Source organism: Triturus cristatus, chromosome 1_2 (assembly GCF_964204655.1).
Source record: "Triturus cristatus chromosome 1_2, aTriCri1.1, whole genome shotgun sequence".
NCBI lineage: Eukaryota > Metazoa > Chordata > Amphibia > Caudata > Salamandridae > Triturus > Triturus cristatus.
In genome coordinates, this window is record NC_140580.1 from 1082874455 (window position 1) to 1082896516 (window position 22062).

General features: G+C 48.9%; 1 protein-coding gene across 3 annotated transcripts in view; it reads left to right on the top strand.

Moving 5' to 3' along the window:
* The window catches only part of LHX3 (LIM homeobox 3), a 76790-nt gene that overhangs the window by 19266 nt on the left and 35462 nt on the right, over positions 1 to 22062 (top strand). The gene's annotated exons all lie outside the window — the stretch shown is intronic.

Below are 22062 nucleotides of genomic sequence, written 5' to 3' on the forward strand. Positions count from 1 at the left end.
CCCTCGGCACAAGTGCATATATGGTTTGTGGCGTGTGTGGTAGTCCTAAACAAATCTATTTAAAAGAACCAGTGTACAAAGGGTGAAATACAAGATGCAACATTAAATTGCATTCACTGTGCCCCCTGGCAGTAAGAGGAGGGGTATTTATTCGCTAAATCACTGTAAGGGGTATTCTGAGAGACATGCAGGGCGCTTTCTCATGTCGGAGTTGGGTTGTGGAAATTATACCGAATTTGGCCTTTGCAGTGTAGTTTAAAAAAGTATGAATGTGCATGAATTATTACTCTTGCTCTGACGTGTTATTGGGCTACATTATCCTCACTGGTGTGACCTGAGAAACATACGGTTTGTTACTATTACAATGACTTTGCACATGGAAACACCTCTCCCAGTAGCCGTAAGGCCTCTTCAATGAGATGTTACACTACTGCGCCTATTTAAACCCTTCCATTCTAGTTTTACTTAAATACTTTTTTAATGAACAAATACACATGCAAAAAATGCTAAGCGATAAACCATATATGTAGCTATTAAGAATGTAATTTGAAATGTATTACTTTTTCTGGGGTCGGGTTTGAGAAAAAATACACACACACAAAGCTTCTCTGTCATCCACAGTAGTTATCTAAAAGGTATTTACAGGGAGCCAGGATACTTTGGCTCAGCCCATGCTTTAAAATTAAATCACACGAAAAAGGCCCATTGACCAGAGCGGTTTTCCTTTGTGAAGCCATTATATATTGCATTTAATGCCATTAGTGGGGGAAGGTATGTTTAAAGAACAAGGGGACCCCAGTAGTAAGACCAGGGGTAGTATTACACACCGGCCAATATTGGGGGGGGGGGAGGGGGGCATCATGACACACTCAAGGCTTCGTTGTTCATATCCTTGGCCCCTGCCAAACCCAACAATGGTGATAAACACCATATTACACTCCTTGCCTATGCATACACACAGTCACATATACCAGAAGAGGCAAACTGAATATCAGGAACAGAAAAGCGGGAAGGTACATTTGTTGCTACAATGGAAAAGTTAGATTTCATAATATTTCCTTTGTTTTTATTCCCTTATGAGTCACAGCCAGGCGCGCAACACCCATTGGACTCACAGGGCTTCAGCCCCCCCCCCCGTCGTGTGTGGCAGCCCGGGATGAGACACCTTCCCGGGCAAAAAAGCAGCCGCACCCGAGCACTTCACAGGTCTTTAAAAGACCATTTGCATGTTAATGAGGCCTCGCTGTTGTTTCACCCCTTCTAAGAGCCCCTGCAGCTCCACTCTGCCTATTGCTTAAAGTTCAGCCCCCCCCGAAATTTTTGCTCAGCCCCCCCCGAAATTTGGCTCTAGTTGCGCCTCTGGTCACAGCCCCTCCCCACATTGCACGACGGTAGGAAATAGCGTATTACACTAAGCGCGACTGCACATGTTATATATATATATTAGGAACATAGACGTGCATGAAGATGCCAGTATCCATGGCTCATCAGAGAATGTGTCGTTGGTGGAAGGTATCTTGTGTTCATCACAGGCCCCGAGTACAGCCTTTCATGGACACGAGTTGGAGTCAGTGTCCCTCGCCCCCCCCTCTCCGTGATGCCTATCTGGCATCTGTCGGGCCGCAGACCTCCTAAGCCCGCGAACACTCACCGAGCCGCTCTGAAATGGAGGCGGGGCCTCGGGTACCTCAGCGGACCTGCTCCCGACAGGTGCAGAGCGACAGGCTCCGAGGCCGGCCCTGTGATATCGTGTGAGCCGGGGAAGCAGCCGCTGCCAGGCGACCGCTCATGCCCGCCGTCTGCGTGCGATGCTCGGATCAGAGGCGAGTAATACCGACTGTACTGTGTTTCTGCATCTGTTGAGCGTCGCCGTGACGTCAACACTTGGGGCGTCACGAAGGCCCCTGCAGGTCATGCGGCTCGCGGGAGGCTCTACTCTTCAAGGGACTCCACTTAGCACATGGTCTGTGAGATATGGGAGAATGAGGGGCCCCTCAACACATTCTGCAGGGCGCCCTCTCGTTGTGTGCTAGGCCTCTGCCTGACGCGCGCTCCAGGGCAGCCTTTGATGCCTTGAGGGGGGCTAGCTGTCAGTGGTACCCAAGCAGTTCAATGCATCAGCGCCTGGAGCCCGGCAGCCCACTTCAGTGCACTGAAAGACGGGACACGCAGCTGTCCTTTGCCCGCGACCACCCAGCGGTGTCAAAAGGAACACATGGGCATATGTCTGTGCCTGCGCCACATGGTGTAAGTGAAGAAACCTCCTCCTGGTACCCTATAGCGCAGCATAGAATGATGTAAGCATCCCCTTACCACGTATGATAAACACATACAAACGAATTAGAAGTTCTGAGAATGTTATTGAACAGAAATCATCAGTTTCAAAACCAATAATTCAGATGGATGACGACATAACATCACCTTTTCCATAATTGACAACAAATACGTAATTCCTGTGAAATACGGATTTTATGGAATCCTAGCCTCAGCCTGATATTCTTGGCAGCAGGTAATTAGCATCACAGCTTGCCAAGTTGTTTTAAATCATAAAAACATCAAACAATCCTCTAACCCTTGCTTAATCAGCCTTTTCTTCATGAAAGGTAAACAAACCGGAACAGCAGTATTCCAGAATCATTGTTAGACGACCCTCGCAGACTGCAGCTTGAAACGCTTCTCCCTTCCGCAGAGTGGGATTCTTAGCACATCAACATATCCCCCCCTCTGAACAGCGTTCTTTTTACTGCACAGTGTACACCAGGCAGCCTCCTTCTGGATCTCACTTGCCGTTTCAATAACCAGTTTCCTGCTTGGAAAAAAGGTTCATTTGTCATGCCAACTGCACCAAAATATGCCTCTAATTTAAAAATACATTACAGTTAACACATCTACCATTGCCCAACACAGCCAGGGGGCGGGGAGGGCGGGGGGGGGGGGGGGGGTTGATTGGTTTGTATATGTCACCAGAACCCCACGCTGGCTTTGTTGGAACAAAATCCACGATACTGAATATATGTTTTTCAAACTGCATATTTTTGTAAACTGAAAGGTACATGCTGAGGCAGTACAACAGGACACAGTCATATATTCTACTGGTTGCAAGCTTCCTTTTGGTTGAAAGCCATAATGCTAGGCCTTATAATTGACCAGAAGTGGCCCGTGGAGGGAGTTCTGTGGGGCGGTGAGGCGGGGCAGGGTGGGGGGTAGTAAACACCGGAATATGGATGAACGGAGGTAAGTAAACAATTAAACAAATAAAACGAATTTCGTTGCTTGCGCTGCATCGCATTTTGAGATGCAGCACGCGCAACGAAATTCGTTTTATTTATTTAATTGTTTACTTACCTCCGTTCATCCATATTCCGGTGTTTACTACCCCCCACCCTACCCCGCCTCACTGCCCCACGGAACTCCCTCCACGGACCGCTGCTGATGCAATATACATGTGTACTTGTACAAACAAGGGCACACATGTATCAGTGCTCTGCACTATGACTGGAAGGCCACCAGGATATACAAGTGGGTAATACTGAGCAGAGTGTGCAGCCCCTCTTTTCATGCGTAAGTGGGAATGAATGTGGCTGCAGGCTGCCTGTTGGTGCACATACTGTTTGTTAGAGCAGTGCTTACTTTGAGCCGGTGGTTTCCGGTGCTCGGCACCAGCAGTAAATTGTCAACACCAGCACGTGTGACAGTCTGCCACAAGGTGGCGATGTCTGGCTAATTCAGAGATGAACATAACAACAGTTATTTATTGATTCAATGTACATTAAAACTGACTATTACCTGCCGCCCAAGCCATTCTTATAGCTTTGGAGGCCTGGAATAGTCAGAATCGTCACACTTGTTAGAGTGTGATGGTTAGTAGTTGTGTTGTTGCTATCATTGGCAGCACTGGTAGGGGCAATGTGTGGTGCAGGCTGCAGTGACCTCCTGAAGAGAGCCCTGGAACCTATTTTTGTTTTACAAATTAAGCACTGTGCTAAAATGCAGAAACTGAAGGACAGAACTCTGCATGCAATGTTCTCCAAAACCTTCTTGCTACACACAAAACCCCGGGTTTTCCCAGGGGAGGGAACTAGAGGCTACTGGGTATTCAAGGTGAGCTGGTGTCCAACCACAACATGTACACACAAAGAAACTACCCTGAAGGGAAGTGACCAGGAGTTTACAAGGTACTAGGTGGAGTACCGGGCATCTAAAAACAGTGAAGGACTGTCCTCACACACCACCAGCTGCCATGCTTCATCATTGGCAGTCCTCGCTCTCTAGAAACTGCGATTGATAGAGAGCGGGCCTACACCTGGAGACAGGAAGGCACTTCTAAAGTCTAAGTGGGGGCCCGTGCAAGAAAAGTGATTTAAAAACCAATGTAAAAGCCGAAATACATTTATTCGCTGGGCAATTACTTGGTATTAAAGGTAAGTGTGAGGAATGGGGGAATTAGCACCCCATCACCACCGTGATTGTAGTCGTCAACATGTTTCTGCCAACGGGCCCCCACTTGGACTTTAGAAGTGCCTCCCTGCCTCCAGGTGTAGGCCCGCTCTCCCCCAAACGCAGTTTCTGGAGAGCGAGGACTGCCGGTGATGAATCATGGCACCTGGTGGTGTGTGAGGACAGTCCTTCACTTTTTCTGAGATGCCCGGTACTCCACCTAGTACCTTGTAAATTCCCGGCACTCTCTTCAGGGTAGCTCCAAAATCTTCTCACACTGGCAGGCAGAGTTTTTGGGCACCTGTCTGCGTTCACCACCATGGTCTGTCTCTTTCTACACCTGGTGCAAAATAATGAACACCAAACTATGGTGGCATTGTAGCAAAACGTGCTATCGATTCTAGGGTCTGCATGAGATTCGACACAAAGCACAATTGCGCGATAATTAATGAGATTACAGCTTTTAAGAGTGCAGAACATTATTCCTGGGGTCCAAGCATGAAAGCGTTGGCTCCCCCATCACCAGTTATTTCCCCGCAACCACTGGTTGTAAAGTTCTATAGCGGCGGATTCCATACATCCCAAGAAAGAGAGCAGGACGCATCTTTCTCATACACTGGAAGGAAGAAACGGAACCTAATGTGCAGTGCAAATGCTGCATCACTGTGGAGGGCAGAAACTGCACCTGTCCTACTGGGCAGGACCCAAGCAAACACTGCAGGACAGGACCTGTACTGCTCTGCAGTGCAAGAGCTGCCCCCCTGTGGAGGGCAGAAGCTACACCCGTCCTACTGGGCAGAACCCAAACACACACTGCAGGACAGGACCTACCAGGTGCAGGTGCAGAATCTGTACCTGTCCTACTGGGCAGAACCCAAACACACACTGCAGGACAGGACCTACCAGGTGCAGGTGCAGAATCTGTACCTGTCCTACTGGGCGGAACCCAAACACACACTGTAGGAAGGAGCCTATACTGCTCTGCATTGCGAGAGCTGCACGGCTGTGGAGGGCAGACTCTGCACCTGTCCTACTGGGCGGAACCCAAACACACACTGCAGGACAGAACCTGCACCTGCTCTACATTGCAAGAGCAGCACTTTTGTGGGCGGTGGCAGCTGCACCTGTCATACTGGGCAGAACCCAACTATACACTTCAGGACAGAACGTGTACCTGCTGTGCAGTGCAAGAGCTGCACCGCTGTGCAGGTCACAAGCTGCAACTGTCCTACTGGGCAGAACCCAAACACACACTGCAGGACAGAACCTGTACTGCTCTGCAGTGCAAGAGCTGCCCCGCTGTGGAGGGCAGACTCTGCACCTGTCCTACTGGGCAGAACCCAAAGACACACTGCAGGACAGGACCTGTACCTGCTCCACAGTGCTAGGGCTGCGCCGCTGTCGAGGGCAGAAGCTGCAACTGTCATACTGGGCAGAACCCAAAGACACACTGCAGGACAGAACCTGTACTGCTCTGCAGTGCAAGAGCTGCACTGCTGTCGACGGCAGAAGCTGCAACTGTCATACTGGGCAGAACCCAAACACACACTGCAGGACAGAACCTGTTTCTTCTCTGCACGGATAAACTGCACCACTGTGGAGGGCAGAATCTGTGCCTGCCATACTGGGCAGAACCCAAACACACACTGCAAGACAAAACCTGTACTGTCCTGCAGTGCAAGAGCAGACCCACCTTGGAGGGCAGAAGCTGTACCTGCCATACTGGGCAGAATCCAAACACACACTGCAGGACAGAACCTGTACTGCTCTGCAGTGCAAAAGAAAACCCAGTATGGAGGGCAGAAGCTCCACCTGTCTAACTGGGCAGAACCAAAAACACACTGCAGGGCAGAACCTGTACTGCTCTGCAGTGCAAGAGCTGCACTGCTGTGGAGGGCAGAAGCTGCATCTTTCATTCTGGGCTGAACCCAAACATACACTGCAGGGCAGCAACTGTACTGTCCTGCAGTGCAAGAGCAGCCCCGCTGTGGAGGACAGAAGCTGCACCTGTCCTATGGGGCAGAACCCAAGCATATAGTGCAGAACAGAACCTGTACTGCTCTGCAGTGCAAGAGCTGCAACCACTGTAGAGGGCTGAATCGGAGCATGTTCTACAGGGCAGAAACGAGGCCTGTGGAGCAGAACCTGGCCCCACGCTCCAGTGCAAGAGCTGCACCCACTGTGCAGGGGATCAGCTGCAATTGTTGCACACAGCAGAATTAGAACCCACACCTCCTCTGCAGGACAATGTTAGCACCCTCACTGCAGAGCAGACAACACACCGACTCTGTGCAGGAGAACTTGGGCCTGTATTGCAGGGCAACCCTGTATCTACACTGGAGTGTGAACCCTGTATCTACATTGCAGAACAATCCCTTTATCTACACTGCAGTGCAAACCCTTTATCGACATTGCAGGACAGTCCCTTTATCTACATTGCAGTGCAAACACTTTATCTAGACCGCAGGGCAAATCCTGTACCTACACTGCAGGGTAAACCCTGTACCTGCACTGCAGGGCAACCCTGTATCTACACTGCAGGGTGAACCCTGTACTGTACCTGCAGTGTGGGGTAACCCTGTATCTACACTGCAGGGCGAACCCTGTACCTGCAGTGTAGGGCAACCCTGTATCTACACTGCAGGGAAAACCCTGTACCTACACTGCAAGGCGAACCCTGTACTTACACTGCAGGGCGAACCCTGTACCTGCAGTGCAGGGCAACACTGTATCTACACTGCAGGGCGAACCCTTTATCTAGACCGCAGGGCAAACCCTGTACCTACACTGCAGGGTAAACCCTGTACCTGCACTGCAGGGCAACCCTGTATCTACACTGCAGTGCAAACCCTTTTATCTAGACTGCAGGGAGAACCCTGTACCTACACTGTAGGGTGAACCCTGTACCTGCAGTGCAGGGCAACCCTGTCCCTACACTGCAGGGCGAACCCTGTACCTGCAGTGCAGGGCAACACTGTATCTACACTGCAGGGTGCACCCTGTACCTGCAGTGCAGGGCACTACCCACACCTTGTATGCAGGGCACTGACCACACCTGACCTGCCCCGTAATACTAATACTAATAGTGACAATAATGCATTAACCTTGAGAAACGCCATTTGCCTATTTCTACACAATCTGCCAAGATGATTTGCAATAATAATGAAATAAACGACGGACAAACTATGAGTCTTGGCTTTCACCTCTTCCTTAGTGACTCAGACGGTCACATAATTTAGTAAACCCTGCCTGGTTTGACCCGCCCCTGCCAAATACTACCTGTGGCTATAGGACACACACTGACACAGCCAGCATGGCGTGAAGCTTGGGCATTTGGTGATGTGAGGTAAAAGACACATAATTTCCTGCACTTAAACACAGGCATAAACCTACATACCATGGGGCAATATGAGATACCAGGTGATGTAATCTACAGGATGTATTCTGCGCGTGCAGGCGCACACACACACAAACACACACACACACACACCTGTCAGTGAAGGAAAGCCCTCACGAACTTCTCTAGACCTTTGATGTACAGAAGACTTGCACTGAGGTGAGTGTGAAACGGCCATGTGCACAAGGGCACACGCCGTGCACGGCTCTGCCGCAGCAGCTCTTTGCCCATTAACTTTTCATAAAGCGCAGCAGGTGAACAAAAGAGCTGAGGCACTCCTTCCTCGTGCTGGGGCGTGGGAGCAGGTAGAGCATCAATTATTGATCCCACTGCCAAGCCCCCCTTATCCCCCGCACCTCCTCCGGCCATCGGTTACTGGGAGGTCGTGACGTGCACACAGCGGCATCTCAGCCCCACGTCAGATGACCTCTTCACTCAACGCCGGTTCTTTCAGCACACGTCACCAAGACCTCATAATTTGGACCACGTCATGTGAAAGTAGCTCACTGAAGCCTGGCCTTCCATTGCATTCTGGGGCTTCTAGAGAGGTTTTTCCCAGTTGTACAAACAGTCCAAAATTTCAGAAAGCGAAGGGAGAATAAAGAGAGTTTGTCTTATCACCTGATACGGTAGGAGTAATTTCAAAGAGCATCAACTCACAAAGGGGGATATTCACAAGGACTCATCTCCGATTTATCTCCACCTTTACGCATCAAAAGTGGAGATAGATTTAACACCCCATTCACAAGCTGGTGCAAACTACAGACATCGCCAGTATTCCCGCGATAACTGCCCCAAAATGTATCTCCACGGTAGACACCACCAACTAACCCATATGAGATACAGAGTAGGCGTTCCCGTGTAAAAACACACGAAAAAACCACAACACCACTTTCACAACGAACTGCCAGGTCTGCGATGCGAACCAAAAACAGGCGATAAGCCGCGGTAGCAGCAGGGAATTAACACGTGCCTCTTGCTGGTGTTAAGCAGGACGACTACCTATAGCATAAAAGGGAGCCCAGGCAAGAGCCACACCGGAAGACCCACAGATGCCATGACGACAATGATCATGCAACACGGATGCCCATGAGGGCCACAACACCCACTGCAACCACCCCAGGCCTGCCACCACCCCCAGGACCCGTCCCGCCACCACCCCCCCCGGCCCCCGGGAACACCACAGAGGCAGCATACACAAAGACAGCGGACCCACCTGAAACGCACCTGCTGCCCAGACCCAACGCCAGAGGAGGACATTGCCCACTACAGGCCCAAAAGGACAACCATCCCACGCATCCTGACCCACATCCCCCACCTGCTGACGGTGCCAAATCCAGCGGACAACCAACATCCCTCCGCAGACAAAGCTGCTGGCTGCGCAGCACAAATGCCGGCCTCTGGTACCATCCAAACCACAACTGCCAGAGTCGGAGGAGTCATACAGCCAGCCCCATCTAAGGTCATCACACATGTGCTGGATGCCAACATCAGCCTGGTACCCCAGCACCCCCACGTCACCCACATTGCGCAGGAGCAGCTGGAGACCAAGCAAGGCCCCTACGCCATAGCTGGATTCCCTCACGAGTCAGGGACAATCAACAGCACACATGTACCCCTCATGCCCCCTGCCCACACTGCACACAACTCCTACAACAGAAAGCACACGCATACCATGAATGTGCAGGCAATAGTGGACCGCCCGGGACTCATCAACAATGTCGTGGCAAGCTCCCCAGGCAGAGTGAATGAAACTCACATCTCCCGACAGTCCATCATCACCCAGCGCTCCCAGGTTGGCACACATGGAAATGCAGTGCCCGTTGGTAAGTCCAAAATAAACACACCACACACCTCTAGCCCACAGTCATGCAACTCACGACACTGTTAATGGGCACGCAGCACAACTACATTAAACATGACACACAATATGCCAACCGACAAGACACAACACCACAACTCCATTGGGAATCTGGCCTTGCCATGCCCCCAACCCAGCCACGGCATGGCACCACAGACACACAATAGCAGGATGTGAGGAGAGGCATGGAGCAGGCATGTGTGAGAGCGGCAAGTGACTAAGGAATGTGAACCTACCCAATGCCAGGTGTGGCGTGGAGGTGCCGGACAGACCACAGAGTGCAAACCACAGAAATGGCCATGTGGAGATCAACTGCTGGTGCATGGAGTGTAGTGGCCAGTGGACGCTACCATATCCCGACAGGCTGTGGGTCAGAAAGCAGAAATGTCGCACGTTACGTCCGCTCCTGCATGCGCGTACATAGTGGGTTGGACCAGCGTACGCAAGGCCTGAGTAGGGGTGTGAACAAAAAGCCTGGCGCACTGGTCGTGGTTCTCATTCAGAATGGACAATGCGTCTGCCAGGACGGCGCCTCTCAGCCTGCCAAGAGTCCTGCGCCAAGCGCGGTGAGGCCTGCGTCCCTATGCGCCTGCTGCACCCCGGGCCACTGGTCCCCAGACCCGTCATGCCTGCCCCATCGCACCAACGAGACTCTGCTCACCTGCCTACATTGGCGTGTGTCAAAGAGGGCCCACCACGTGCCGGTGCAAGCTCCAAACACCAGTCCCACGACCTCTTCAGCCTCCCCAGACCATCGCTGCCCCCCCCGACGCTGGCCCCCATTACTCCTTTCTCATGACATACTCCACCGGCGTCCCCTTTGGCCCAGTAGGTCCCACATGTGGAACTGTGTCCTGAGTCCTGAATGGCAGCGACCCCGAGTCCGTGGCAGCGGCCACAGCACCAGACTCCCTTCAATCAGTGAGGCATAATTCCATATCGCAGGCCTGCAACACGTGGTGCCACTAACCCTGTTCAATGCTAGCCTGCAACACGTGGTGCCACTAACCCTGTTCAACGCAAGCCGGTGACACATGTCGCCACTAACCCTGTTCAACGCAAGCCGGTGCCACATGGTGCCACTAACCCTATTCAACGCAAGCCGGCGACACGTGGATGAGGGCTCAGGCCTACCGTGCGGACCAGTAGGTCCCACATCTAGCACATAGTTGCGAATCATGAATGGGAGAGTCCACACAAGTGAACGCACAGATAGGAGTAAGAGGAAGATGCGGGTCAGTCCGGACGAAAGCCGGATTAGAGTCATGGAGGTGATCGAACACTATCAACAACTGACCTGGTGCCATCAACCCTGTTCACCGCAAGTCTGCGTCCCGTGGTGCCACTGAACCTGAACTACGCAGGCCAGTGGGGCCATCCAACCTAAGCCGGCCACACTCAGTGAATGGCCCGTGCTGACCGCTGCCTCAGGCCTACACTGCGGTCCAGTAGGACACACATGTGGAACTGTGTCTTGGGTAAGATGTGGAGGAGTCCACACCATTGGACATGCCCTTACTGCACTGGTGCCACTAACTGTGTGCAACGAGTCATGGGCACCATCTGGTTGGACCTTGGTGGCATCTGAGTCCATGGCCTGGTGGTTTTCTGCATCTTCATCTGGCTGGATCGGACTTGGTGTCCGACATGTTTCTGTTCCATTCATCTCCACCATAGTGACTGTTTCAGCATAGTCCTGCCCTCTGCATCATGCCCTGGGAGTACACCTTCCACTGTCCACCGAGACACTCTGCGACAAGCCCCTTTGTCATCTACAGAAACCTGTTCTGCACTCGTGACCCTGCCCCAGTGCCCCGCATGTCAGCGGCCCGTGGCGGTAGGCCAGTGCAGGACGCTGTGCATCCGGGGCCACTATCTCTGTGCAGCACAAGTCATGGGGCCTTCATGGTTGAATGGTTGTGTCCTTTATGATGTACACTGTTGTTGACTTCTGACTGCACCAGGCAGCCCTTGCCGGCTAGTGTGCACACACCCCACACACATCGAACACAGGGGTCACTCGGTATGTGTGCCTGTAATAAATGTGGCCATGCACACGTGCCCGTAGCCATTCACACCATCTGAGCAAGTGTGTCCGTGTGGTCATTGTGTCAGCATGATGGGCTGTCTTCAGCGGACGTTACCATGTCACCTCAGCGTTAGCAGTGACCCAGGACATGTAGCCCCGCATGCACCCCCCTGCATGCACAAGCGGCATCTGCTGGTCCGGCGTATGTCAGGTCAGAGCAGGGGTGTGCTGATTTGACAGGGGGAGCAGAGCGTGGCTCGGATCTGGCCTTGAGCAGGAAGTGTGGTAAGTGTGTCTCTGTGTTGGGGTGTTGTCACCACCAGGGCCACAGTAGTCGATGTTGCAATGTGGTCTTGGCACATGCATGCCAAGTGTTATGTGTATCAGTCCTGTGGATCCATGAGTCAGTTGCCTGGCCTCATTTGCAGCGCGATCACAGCCAGCCATGGGCTGTACACCTGTGTCCGCCCTGTCCGGACCATTGGCCTACACTCACGTGGCCGCACACCTTCAAAGGCCAGCGTCACATTGTTGTTGGCATGCCGCTGGACATGCACAGACAGGCATTACAATGGTGTGCCATAGGAGTGCACGTGATATAACCGCGCAGCACACACCAGTATGGGGCTCGTGGGAGGGAGGAGCAGCTGTGTGGCAACGTAACACACAGTGAGGCCGCTCATGTGCTACATGCTGGGCATATCATCCATGATTCCCAGGGTCGCAGACATCCCACCACACCCACGACAGACCTCTGTACATCGCCTGTATGCATGCAGATGGTGAAGTTTCTGTAGGGATGAAAGGTTCTTTGTCTGAACTATCAGGCGGTAGCACATCTGCAGCTCCGAGCAGGAACTTGCATGTGGCTAGCACCCCCTGACAGATAAGATAGCATTTGCTTGCGACTCCCACAAGACGCACTGCCCGACGTGAGACCAACGTGTACACATCCCACACGCAGAAGTCCTTGGTCATAGTTAGCATGCATGAAATGACCTTCACACATACTCCCACCCCACCCCAGGCCTGCACCCATTGCACACAGACACTGCTCATTCCACCGAGCTGTGCCATTTCATTCACAGGACTGGCGCAGGGCAAGCCAGTGCGGCTTCAAACAGAGCCACCGACGCAATGGCAGACCATCCCGGATACATGCTCGACTCCAGTCACGTGGACCTGTACCATGCCCATCTGCGTGCATTGCACGAGTCGTCGTGTGCAGTGAGCACATTTGAGCCACTACCCGATTGGGTTTTGGTGCACATTGGGTCCAGTGGTTGGAGTCAGCACATCTGTCCGTGTCAGCTGATGGATTATGTCGACGACATGTTCGATGTGGTGGACACCGATCGCTCATTGGAGATGTTGGCCTACGGAGCTGCACTCGCGTTTATGGACGAGTGACAAGGTACGTGCAGCCACAACTGGATGTGACGCATGGCACGTGTCCTGACTCATGGTTGCATGTTGTGAATCTGGTCACATGTCCCAAGACAACAGCGGACATGGCTGCATTGGCCTGGACTCATGATCCAGGCACGGACAACCAACGCGGGTTGGCACTGACTTGTGTTGGTGCTGGACTGCCCCCAGGTGGACATTGGCGCTTTCCGACGTTCCTCATTCAAACATGCTGCTGCATTGGTCTGCATATCGTGGCACTTCTCTTGGCTGTACTGACACGCACTTGTTGATAAAGTTTCCGCACTTTCACTTGTCTCCAACAGTGTTGTGTCTTGATTTGTATGCCAATATGTGTGTCACAGACTCTCTGGCTCCCTGCCACACATGCATTGCTACCCCATCAGGACTGTGGGTTTGTACTTGTGCATTATCATGTCCCTGTTTCATGCTTAACCAGATGCATATTGCCCTTTACCGGCCATAGGCGGGTGCACTTGTGTCCTGTGTTCGGTTGTGCAAATGTTGGTGTTTGTACCACATTGTGTTCGATGTTGGGGTGCTCTGCTTCCTATGTGTGTGTGCTGCATTGTGTGTGAGATGTCCCTTCAGCTCTGATTTGGCTCACCCTTCTCCCTTTCAGGCAGTGTGGTTTTCACTTTTGTGCTTGTTCAGTGGTGTGATATTGCCGGGTTGTGTGACTTGTGCTCCTAGTTGGTGTTGTTACTCTTGGGCATGGTTTGTCTGCAGTTGTGCTGTACTTAATTGTGCGTGTGTGCCATTGTGCCCATCTCCCCCCGTCCACCCGGTCCCCGAGTCCTGCCACCATCTCCAGACTGATGTGGTGGACACCATTTTCCCCATGTCATCCATCTCCTGGTGTGAAGCGGGACTCCCACCTCCGGTATGCATTGCTGCCTTCTTGTTGTTGGCGTGTTTCTGCTTGTTTGTGCTTTTCGCATCATTCCGGATGTCCAGGTTTTCTTCCATTATCCTCCTCCGCTCTCAGGCTGCATTCAACTTGTCCAAGATGGCCTGCTATGTACAATGTTTTGTTGCCAATGGGACTTGTGGGGTTGTCTGCTGGCTCAAGTTGCCTCCATTGTGCTTGGCTGTTGTTTTCTGTTTGATTTGTCTTTCTTTTTCAGGCTTTTGTTGTGCTTATTCCCACCTGCCGTGTGTGTCGCGGGCCTGGCGGTGCTTATCCCTGCTTTCCTCATCGCGAATGGGCTCATCGCATGTTTTTTGTGTTGTGGTTTGTGGTTTTATCTCCGTCGAGGTGGTGGTATCGCGGACATTGGCCGCGGTGTCGGCAGACTATTGCATGGTACCGCCTTGTGAATTCCACGTTGAAATTGGGTTATTTTGCCGTGATAGGCTGCGATGTGTAAATTTGCGTTAGCATTTTTTGGTGATGTTTAGCACACGTTCTTGTGAATATCCCCCAAAGAGACATACAGGCTTGGGGGATGGCAGCAAGTGTAAAACTGGAGCTCTGGGATCTATTTACATAGGTAAATTTACACACGAAAATTTACTCATGTCTAAAGGTACTATTGCTCCGAGTAGTAAAGTCACACTTTTCGATATTCAACATTTCTGAGGATATATACACTACTAGGTGCAGACTCAAGGACTTGCATATCTCCTCGCCCTAAAAACTGGGAGCGGAGTGTTCAAGGACAGGATTAAAGAATGTAAAGTTACCTTTAGAAACATTTTCACACATAGGCAGCGTTTTCAGTATGAGGTTGGACTCCTCCCATGGAAAGTATAGGGTAAAAGAAAGTTTAATAATATATATATATATATATATATATATATATATATATATATATATATATATATATATATATATATATATATATATATATATATATATATATATATATATATATATATATATATATATATATATATATATATATATTTTAATGATACAAGGCAGTGTGCAGGGGGATTGGCGGCAATTTGAGATGTCGTCAGTGATGTCATCAATGATGTAATTTAACAAGTCATGAGTGATGTAGCATGTTACGTCATAAGCAGTGAATAGTAGGGACACAGGGGCACATGTTATAGTTAGGTTAGTAAACTATAACTGGTGAATTTCTGTTTTTTTTGTTTATAAAACCTTAGATTTTATCTTATTTCATCACCTAACTATAGGGTCACTTTAATCTTTGCTTTTCCCTGTAAATTATTATTTTACTTTTAACCTAAGCTAATATCTATATCTATATCTACAATCTCTATATATCTATATTCTACATTATTTTAAGTCCCTGTCGCCAAGGTTTTTTATTGGAGTGTGTTGCCATGTTCATAGGTTTACCTCGAGAGTGGGCTGAAGTACTGTCCAACAGTTTTGGTTCCTTTTTGATTGTTAATAATTTTAGAAGGGCAGTTAGTGAATATCAATGGTCTTACTCTTTTGTGGGGGGGGTTGTATGTGCTAATCACTCCCTAAAGCCCCCCTTATCCATCCCTAAGACCCTCCTTCGACCTCTCTAATTACAACACATTTAGTAGGAAGCATTCTCCAATTTTCTGCCACTCCCTTGGGTCCCTCGCACTTCTACTCAATGAGTGCTGGGTGGACACGTCAGCTCTAAGGTGGGTGCATGCTTTACCCAATGAGTGCTGGGTGGACATGTCAGCCCTAAGGTGCATGCTTTACTCAATGAGTGCTGGGTGGACACGTCAGCTTTAGGGTGCATGCTTTACTCAGTGAGTGCTGGGTGGACATGTCAGCTCTAGGGTGCATGCTTTACTCAATGAGTGTTGGGTGGACACGTCAGCTTTAGGGTGCATGCTTTACTCAGTGAGTGCTGGGTGGACATGTCAGCTCTAGGGTGCATGCTTTACTCAATGAGTGCTGGGTGGACACGTCAGCTTTAGGGTGCATGGTTTACAGATTTTAATCCACAAAGAGCCGGGGTACGGTTGGGTATTCCTGGGGTAGCAGTGGTATGGCCACGGATCATGCAATCCATGGCTTCCTCAGAATGTACTTGACCATGAGATGGTGTATAATAGTTGAGTGTGTTCTTCTGTAATCCAACTCACTATAAGGCCTGTAAGAAGTTGTAGGCTTGCTTCAGTACAAACTTTTCGTGCTCCTTTCAGTTTTGGGGAGTATTTTAAAATATATATTTCCATATTTATTCCATTTTTATTCCATGTTTAAGCATTCAGCCTTGGCTAATGGACATGACGTAGCTTCATGAGAACCAAATTAGGCGTGCGCTTCCTGACACATTAGACCTTTTGCATACATATTTTCCTGTTGTTTTTTACATGGAGAGCGCCTAAGGCATTCCTGGCAGAAGCTACAGCAAAGCCCTGATGAGACAGCAGAGCTGGGCATTTTTAGGTTTGGTGTGATCGAAGACCTTGTCATTTTGCTAAAATTATATATATATCTATATATGTGATCAAGGTCTGGAGAGACCGAAACGCGTCATGGCGGTAGAGAAGGCAAAATAAAATTTCATTGTGCACTTTTCTGGCGGTCCGCTCTTCGTTTTTTCCCGTATATATATGATTATTGGGGCTTTTGTCCAGCCCTTGGTCTGTTGTTCTGTCAGTCACAATCATAGGATTCTGCTCTGTCATCAGAAGCACAAACACACACACAAGGCTGTTCCCTTCAGTGTGAGGGACTACAATGCCAATATGTGCTTTTTGAGACCAAACATATTTTGCATTTGGCTACTGTTTATATTTTATATCGTCAAAAACCCAGCAGCTCTCCCAGCAATGCAATGTTTCAAAAAACATAAATACAATAATAACAAAGCACTGAATGACAAAGGTAAAAGGCTGACAGGCAATACCAGACAAATTGCATTTGCCAATGCAGGTTTGGGTTTGCATTTTATTAGAAGCAGTGACATTTCTACATGAAGGAAGTTTCATGTTGAAAATATCTTTTGCAAAAACTGGGGCTTTTTCACAAAGGCATTTTGGAGTACTCAAGAAGATACTCCTGTAGTAGGCACTCTTTCACTGGTGTGGCCCTGCAATAAGGAAGTCCACCAAAAAACGAGGACACAAAATTCAAATGACAAAATATCAAAAGGTAAATAAGTACAGATTATCGTGACCTAATTTGCCATATCTATACCTTGACGATATATACATATCTTCACTGTGCATAGATGTTGAGTTAAGAACAGCAAATATATACTTCACTATATGCACGTAACTTTTGATATTTGTCTCTCGATATTCTGTTCACGATATGGATCTTCCTACGCTCGATATTCCATTGTACGATCCTCTATTACGCGCTTTTACGTGCCTTTGTGAATTGGCCCTAAAACACCTAAAATGGGAAAAAAGTGGGAAAGTCCAAGGACAATTCATATCCAAATAGAAAGGACTTGGCTCTCTTTGCTCTTGTGCTGACAGGTAGTTGGGCGTTTCAGGGACGATTCACGCAGGCACGTAAGAGGACGTAAAAGAGTCCTCTGGTAGTACTACGTCCTGCCCTCATAAATGCTTTTATGAACCTGCCCCATCGGTTTCAAACTATAGCATGTTGGATTTCTGAAATGACGTAATTATGGCTCCACAAAAATGCCAAACTATATTTAATTCTTTATTTCAGCCAAACTCGCTTCCCAAATTATTTAGCGCTAGGGACAGATTAATGCAAGGTTCAGATTTTGGTAGATTTGGAGCCTGTGTTTGTAATGCCCGGAAAAGGTCTGAGATGTTCTTGGATTTGCGGTGTTTTTCCATTTCTTTGGCATCATTGGCGTTTTTTGCTGCTGGTAGAATGTTCTCGTCTTTGGTTGTTGGATGAGAGGGCGGTGGGTAGCGTTTTTCTATTTTTTTCCATTCGGTCTTCGGATTAACTTTGGCAGAGGTGATTGCTTTGGAGAGATGTTTCCCCTGGGTTGTCAGCCACGGATGTGACTGGTACTTCTATGGCACAAGCGAGGGGGCACATGCCCCTGGCCCTCGGTCATTGACCGTGTGGGGTGAGGCAGGAGGGTCGGTGTTGAGGCCTCGGCATCTAGAGTGTGCTTGTTCGGGATGGGGGCTGAGGGAGGCCCAGCACAGCAACACCTTTCCTTCCATGGGCCTGTAAAACTGGGGAGCAGTTAGAACTGCTGGGGCTTTGTTGAGCACAGTGCAATGATCAGACAATGCTGACCCGAACATACATATGTGTCTTTTTAAACGTTTGTTGTCATTGTTTTGGAGTGCATCATTGTGTTTTAAATTGAGGCGCATTTGTGATCATGTTGTCCAGACTTTTTTCCCCAAAGTGGCTTGCACACAGGGCTGGACTGGAAACAGAAATCCGACCTGGCAAAAATGTTCCAACCAGCCCCACTCTGCAGGAGGCCAAGATCAGGATAGGACCACAGGGCATGGTTGCGTCATGGATATGAGAATGCTGGTGTTTCCTGCTGCGGATCTGCATCTGATTGGGGGGTGCTGCTCTCAATCATGCAGCAGGTGCAGGGGCACCAGAGCCCAGGGTTGTGAGTCACCCATTGGAACCAATTTACAGCTAGTTTGTAAACCACCAAAGCAGGTGGTAGGGACCCTTTTTGCTTCCATGCGTTAGACCCATGGTGCCCAAGGTACCCACCTCCAGCTAGTGAAACAGCAGCTGAAGGAGGGGCAGAGTCTGTGGGCCCCGCCCGGTTCTGCTCATCATATCCAGGCAGCACCACAGGGGACGAGGCAGTGCTCCTCCACATTGCTCATAGCTTCCCCTATGCTAGCATTCCCCTCGGCTAGTATGCCCTCAACACCCTTTGCACCTCACTCACACCCGACCTGCACCCCTTCCGCTAACATTTACCACCTGGTCAGAGCAGAGTAAATATAAGTGGAATAGTTCCCTAGGATCAGGGAAAGCGTTTATTTTCTCCTGTTATTCCTGGATCCGCATAGTTATTCCCCATTCTGAGGATTATAACTTGTATCCGTTGGATATAATGTGTGGGGTAGCTGCTGGAATTGTAAAGTCAAGGATCCAGGTATCCCCACACCTAATCCGACCAACACGTAATGAAGGTTTAGACCCTCAAAAATAGTTGGCTGGAGTTCCCAATCTGGATGAAAACTTCTGTTTTCTGTTAAGACAGGAATCATGTGCTTTGTGGTAAACGAGGCCACTTAGCCCCTTATTGCAAGTTTGTGGGAATAGGGTGCGACGACGCTCCTCCGCCTCAGTGGAGGAGCCGCCACTGAGTAACATGCGGAATTGGTGTTTAACACTCCAAATTACATATTTTTTTGTTTTCCCAGACTTTTTCCTCGCTAAACTTTGGCAGGCTTGACCTACTGGAATTTATCAGAAGACATTTTTGAGAGTGTGATAATCATAACGGGGGCTTTAAGTGGGCCAGGTCCTGCAGGTGCTGATCACCGGCATTTCTAACAAGCATTGGCATAGCCAATAGGTCTCACCTTTGGGACCTTATAAGTGTTTAGCCATGCAACAGTTGCATAACTAAATACTTATAAGGTCCCAAAAGCGAGACCTATTGGCTATGCCAAGTGGCCGTGTGGCCGCTAAAGTGAAAGTAATCGCGAGAAAAGTGTCGCGCGCACCCGCGCACATGCACTGTAGCTCTAGGCTGGCCTGGTAGCACTTTTTGGAGCCCTCTCAATAAGTCTCGCCAGACCAGCGCATGCGCTGGGTCAAGCGAGACCTAAAAAGCAGGTGCCGAGACGGGTCCCTATCGGCTTCTTCATTTTCGCCCTCACCGTCAGTGAAAAATAAATCTGAACTTTGTAGCAGTGCCACCCTTCCCTGCTTTTGATGTAGTTTCAAAGAGACTTGTTATAGTTCTTTCAGTCTCATCATTTCAGAACGGAAGCATTTTCAATATTCTATACAACAAAGTCATTGTTGTTGCTTAGTTATCTTATGTAACTAACAACCATTGACAAAGCCAATAGTCGTGGCTTGTTGTAGGTATAATGTTTCTTGTTGTATTATATATCTTAATGCAGTGACAGAAGCAGTCAAATACCAGTCAGGTGGCACACTATGCTGAGCAAAGATTTTCAGTTTATGTATTTTTAAGCCACGCCTTTAATTACATCGGCCACGCCCCTTTGAGAGCCCCCCCAGTTTTTTTTTATCCCACTTAAAGCCCTGATCATAACACAGTTACACTGCTGTGTTTGCACAGGGGTCTGAATCTTGCTCTCAACTTGTAATGAGGGCAAAAGGCAAACGCAGGTGAAAATGTGGTCAGGAGACAAGCCAGAATGTGAGCAACATGCAGAAATTGGGCAGGTTAAAGATTATAACTGACACATACGGACCGACAGGACTTATCAACAGAGTTTGAAGACATTGTAACTGCTCTTGTGACATCCCTGTGTCTTTCAGTGACATCGCAATAGAGTTCAATAACATCACGATAGCTCTCAGTGATATCACCATTAAGGTCAATATCACGATCTCTTTCTGTCACTTCACAATAGGGTTCAATAACTCTCAATCATATCGCGATAGGATTCAATTGCATCACAATAGTTTTAAGCAATGTTGTGATATAAGTCAATAACAGCACAGTACGTTTCAGTGATTATCACATTAGGATTGCCTAACATCGCAGTAGTTTTCACCGACTTCCTTAAAGGGTACAACACCTTTCAGTGACATCACAAATGTTGTGCCCTTTTGATGGTAACCGGACAGCTGTAAATGTCTGGACCACCTCCTTTGACCTGATGACGGCAGGACTTGCCCAAGTCTGCCTTTATTTTACAGTTAAACGTTACAGACTGTGTTAAAAAGGCATGGTGTGTGTCGTGTCAAAGTCTACGTTTATTTTTTATTTAAACGTTACAGCGTTTGTTAAAAAAGCATGTGGTGTGTCGTGCCACTTGGACATAATTTTGATCAATTTAAAGTTGTGTTTGTGGTTTGTTGTTCCGCCACGAAGCCTAGGGCCAGGTATTTATTCTAGTGACAGACTCCAGGGTCTCCTCTCTCGTGATTGGCTGACGCAGTGCACGTGGCTCCGCGTCTTCTCTGCGGCTCGCCTGCACTGGAAGGGGAGGGGGAGTAAGACCGTACTGTGTTGGGAGCAGCCTCCTGTCTCTAACCACAGAACCGTGTTCAGTTTTGCTCTGCATTTTCATTTTTTATGCTTTTTGCTCGTGCTGTTTAAATGTGTGTTTATATCTGCTAAAGTGGTTGGACATCGCAGACACGTTTCCATCAGATCAGATGATTATTGTGCAGGGTTTCAGGCTTCTTGTGTAATAGGATGTGGCGTAGCGGCCAGAGCTGCCGACAATGGAGCTGGAAACAAGGTTCGAGTCTCGGCGTCAGCTCAGCATCATATGATTCTGGCCAAATCACTTAATCTCTCCATGCTTAACCAGAATAAATGTGGTCTTGTGTAATGTAACTGGTGCTCATATAAAGCGCTCCAATACCTTCGAGTCGAGTTCGCTATATAAAACGGCAAAAAAAATAAAAAAAATAGGAGTGCTGTACGTCCCTCAAACAGTAGAACCCGCTGTTCATTGTGCTAAAATCAATGCTCTCGATGTCTCCATTTCTTGATCGATTTATCGCCAAACCAGTTTCAATTCCTTCCAACTTTGTTTTCCTCTTTTCTACTTCTCTCCTTCTTTCCTCTGTCTTTCGTTACCCTCGTTCCTTCCTTTCCGTGCTTTTTATTTTTCCTGCCTTCCCTACACCCATCTTCCTCCTCCTTACCTTTCTTCTATCCCTTTCCCAATGTCCCCTTCTTTCTTCCTTCGTTCGTTTTTCTACGTTCAGACTTTTGCCCTGTCTTTCCTTTCTGTCTTACTCTTCCTTGTTATACTTATGTAAATCTTTATTCCCTTCTTCCGTTCTTTCTTTTTGTCTGTCTTATTCTTTCGTTCTTTTCCGTCTTCATAGTTTTCTGCAACTTTTTGTTATTTTTCTTT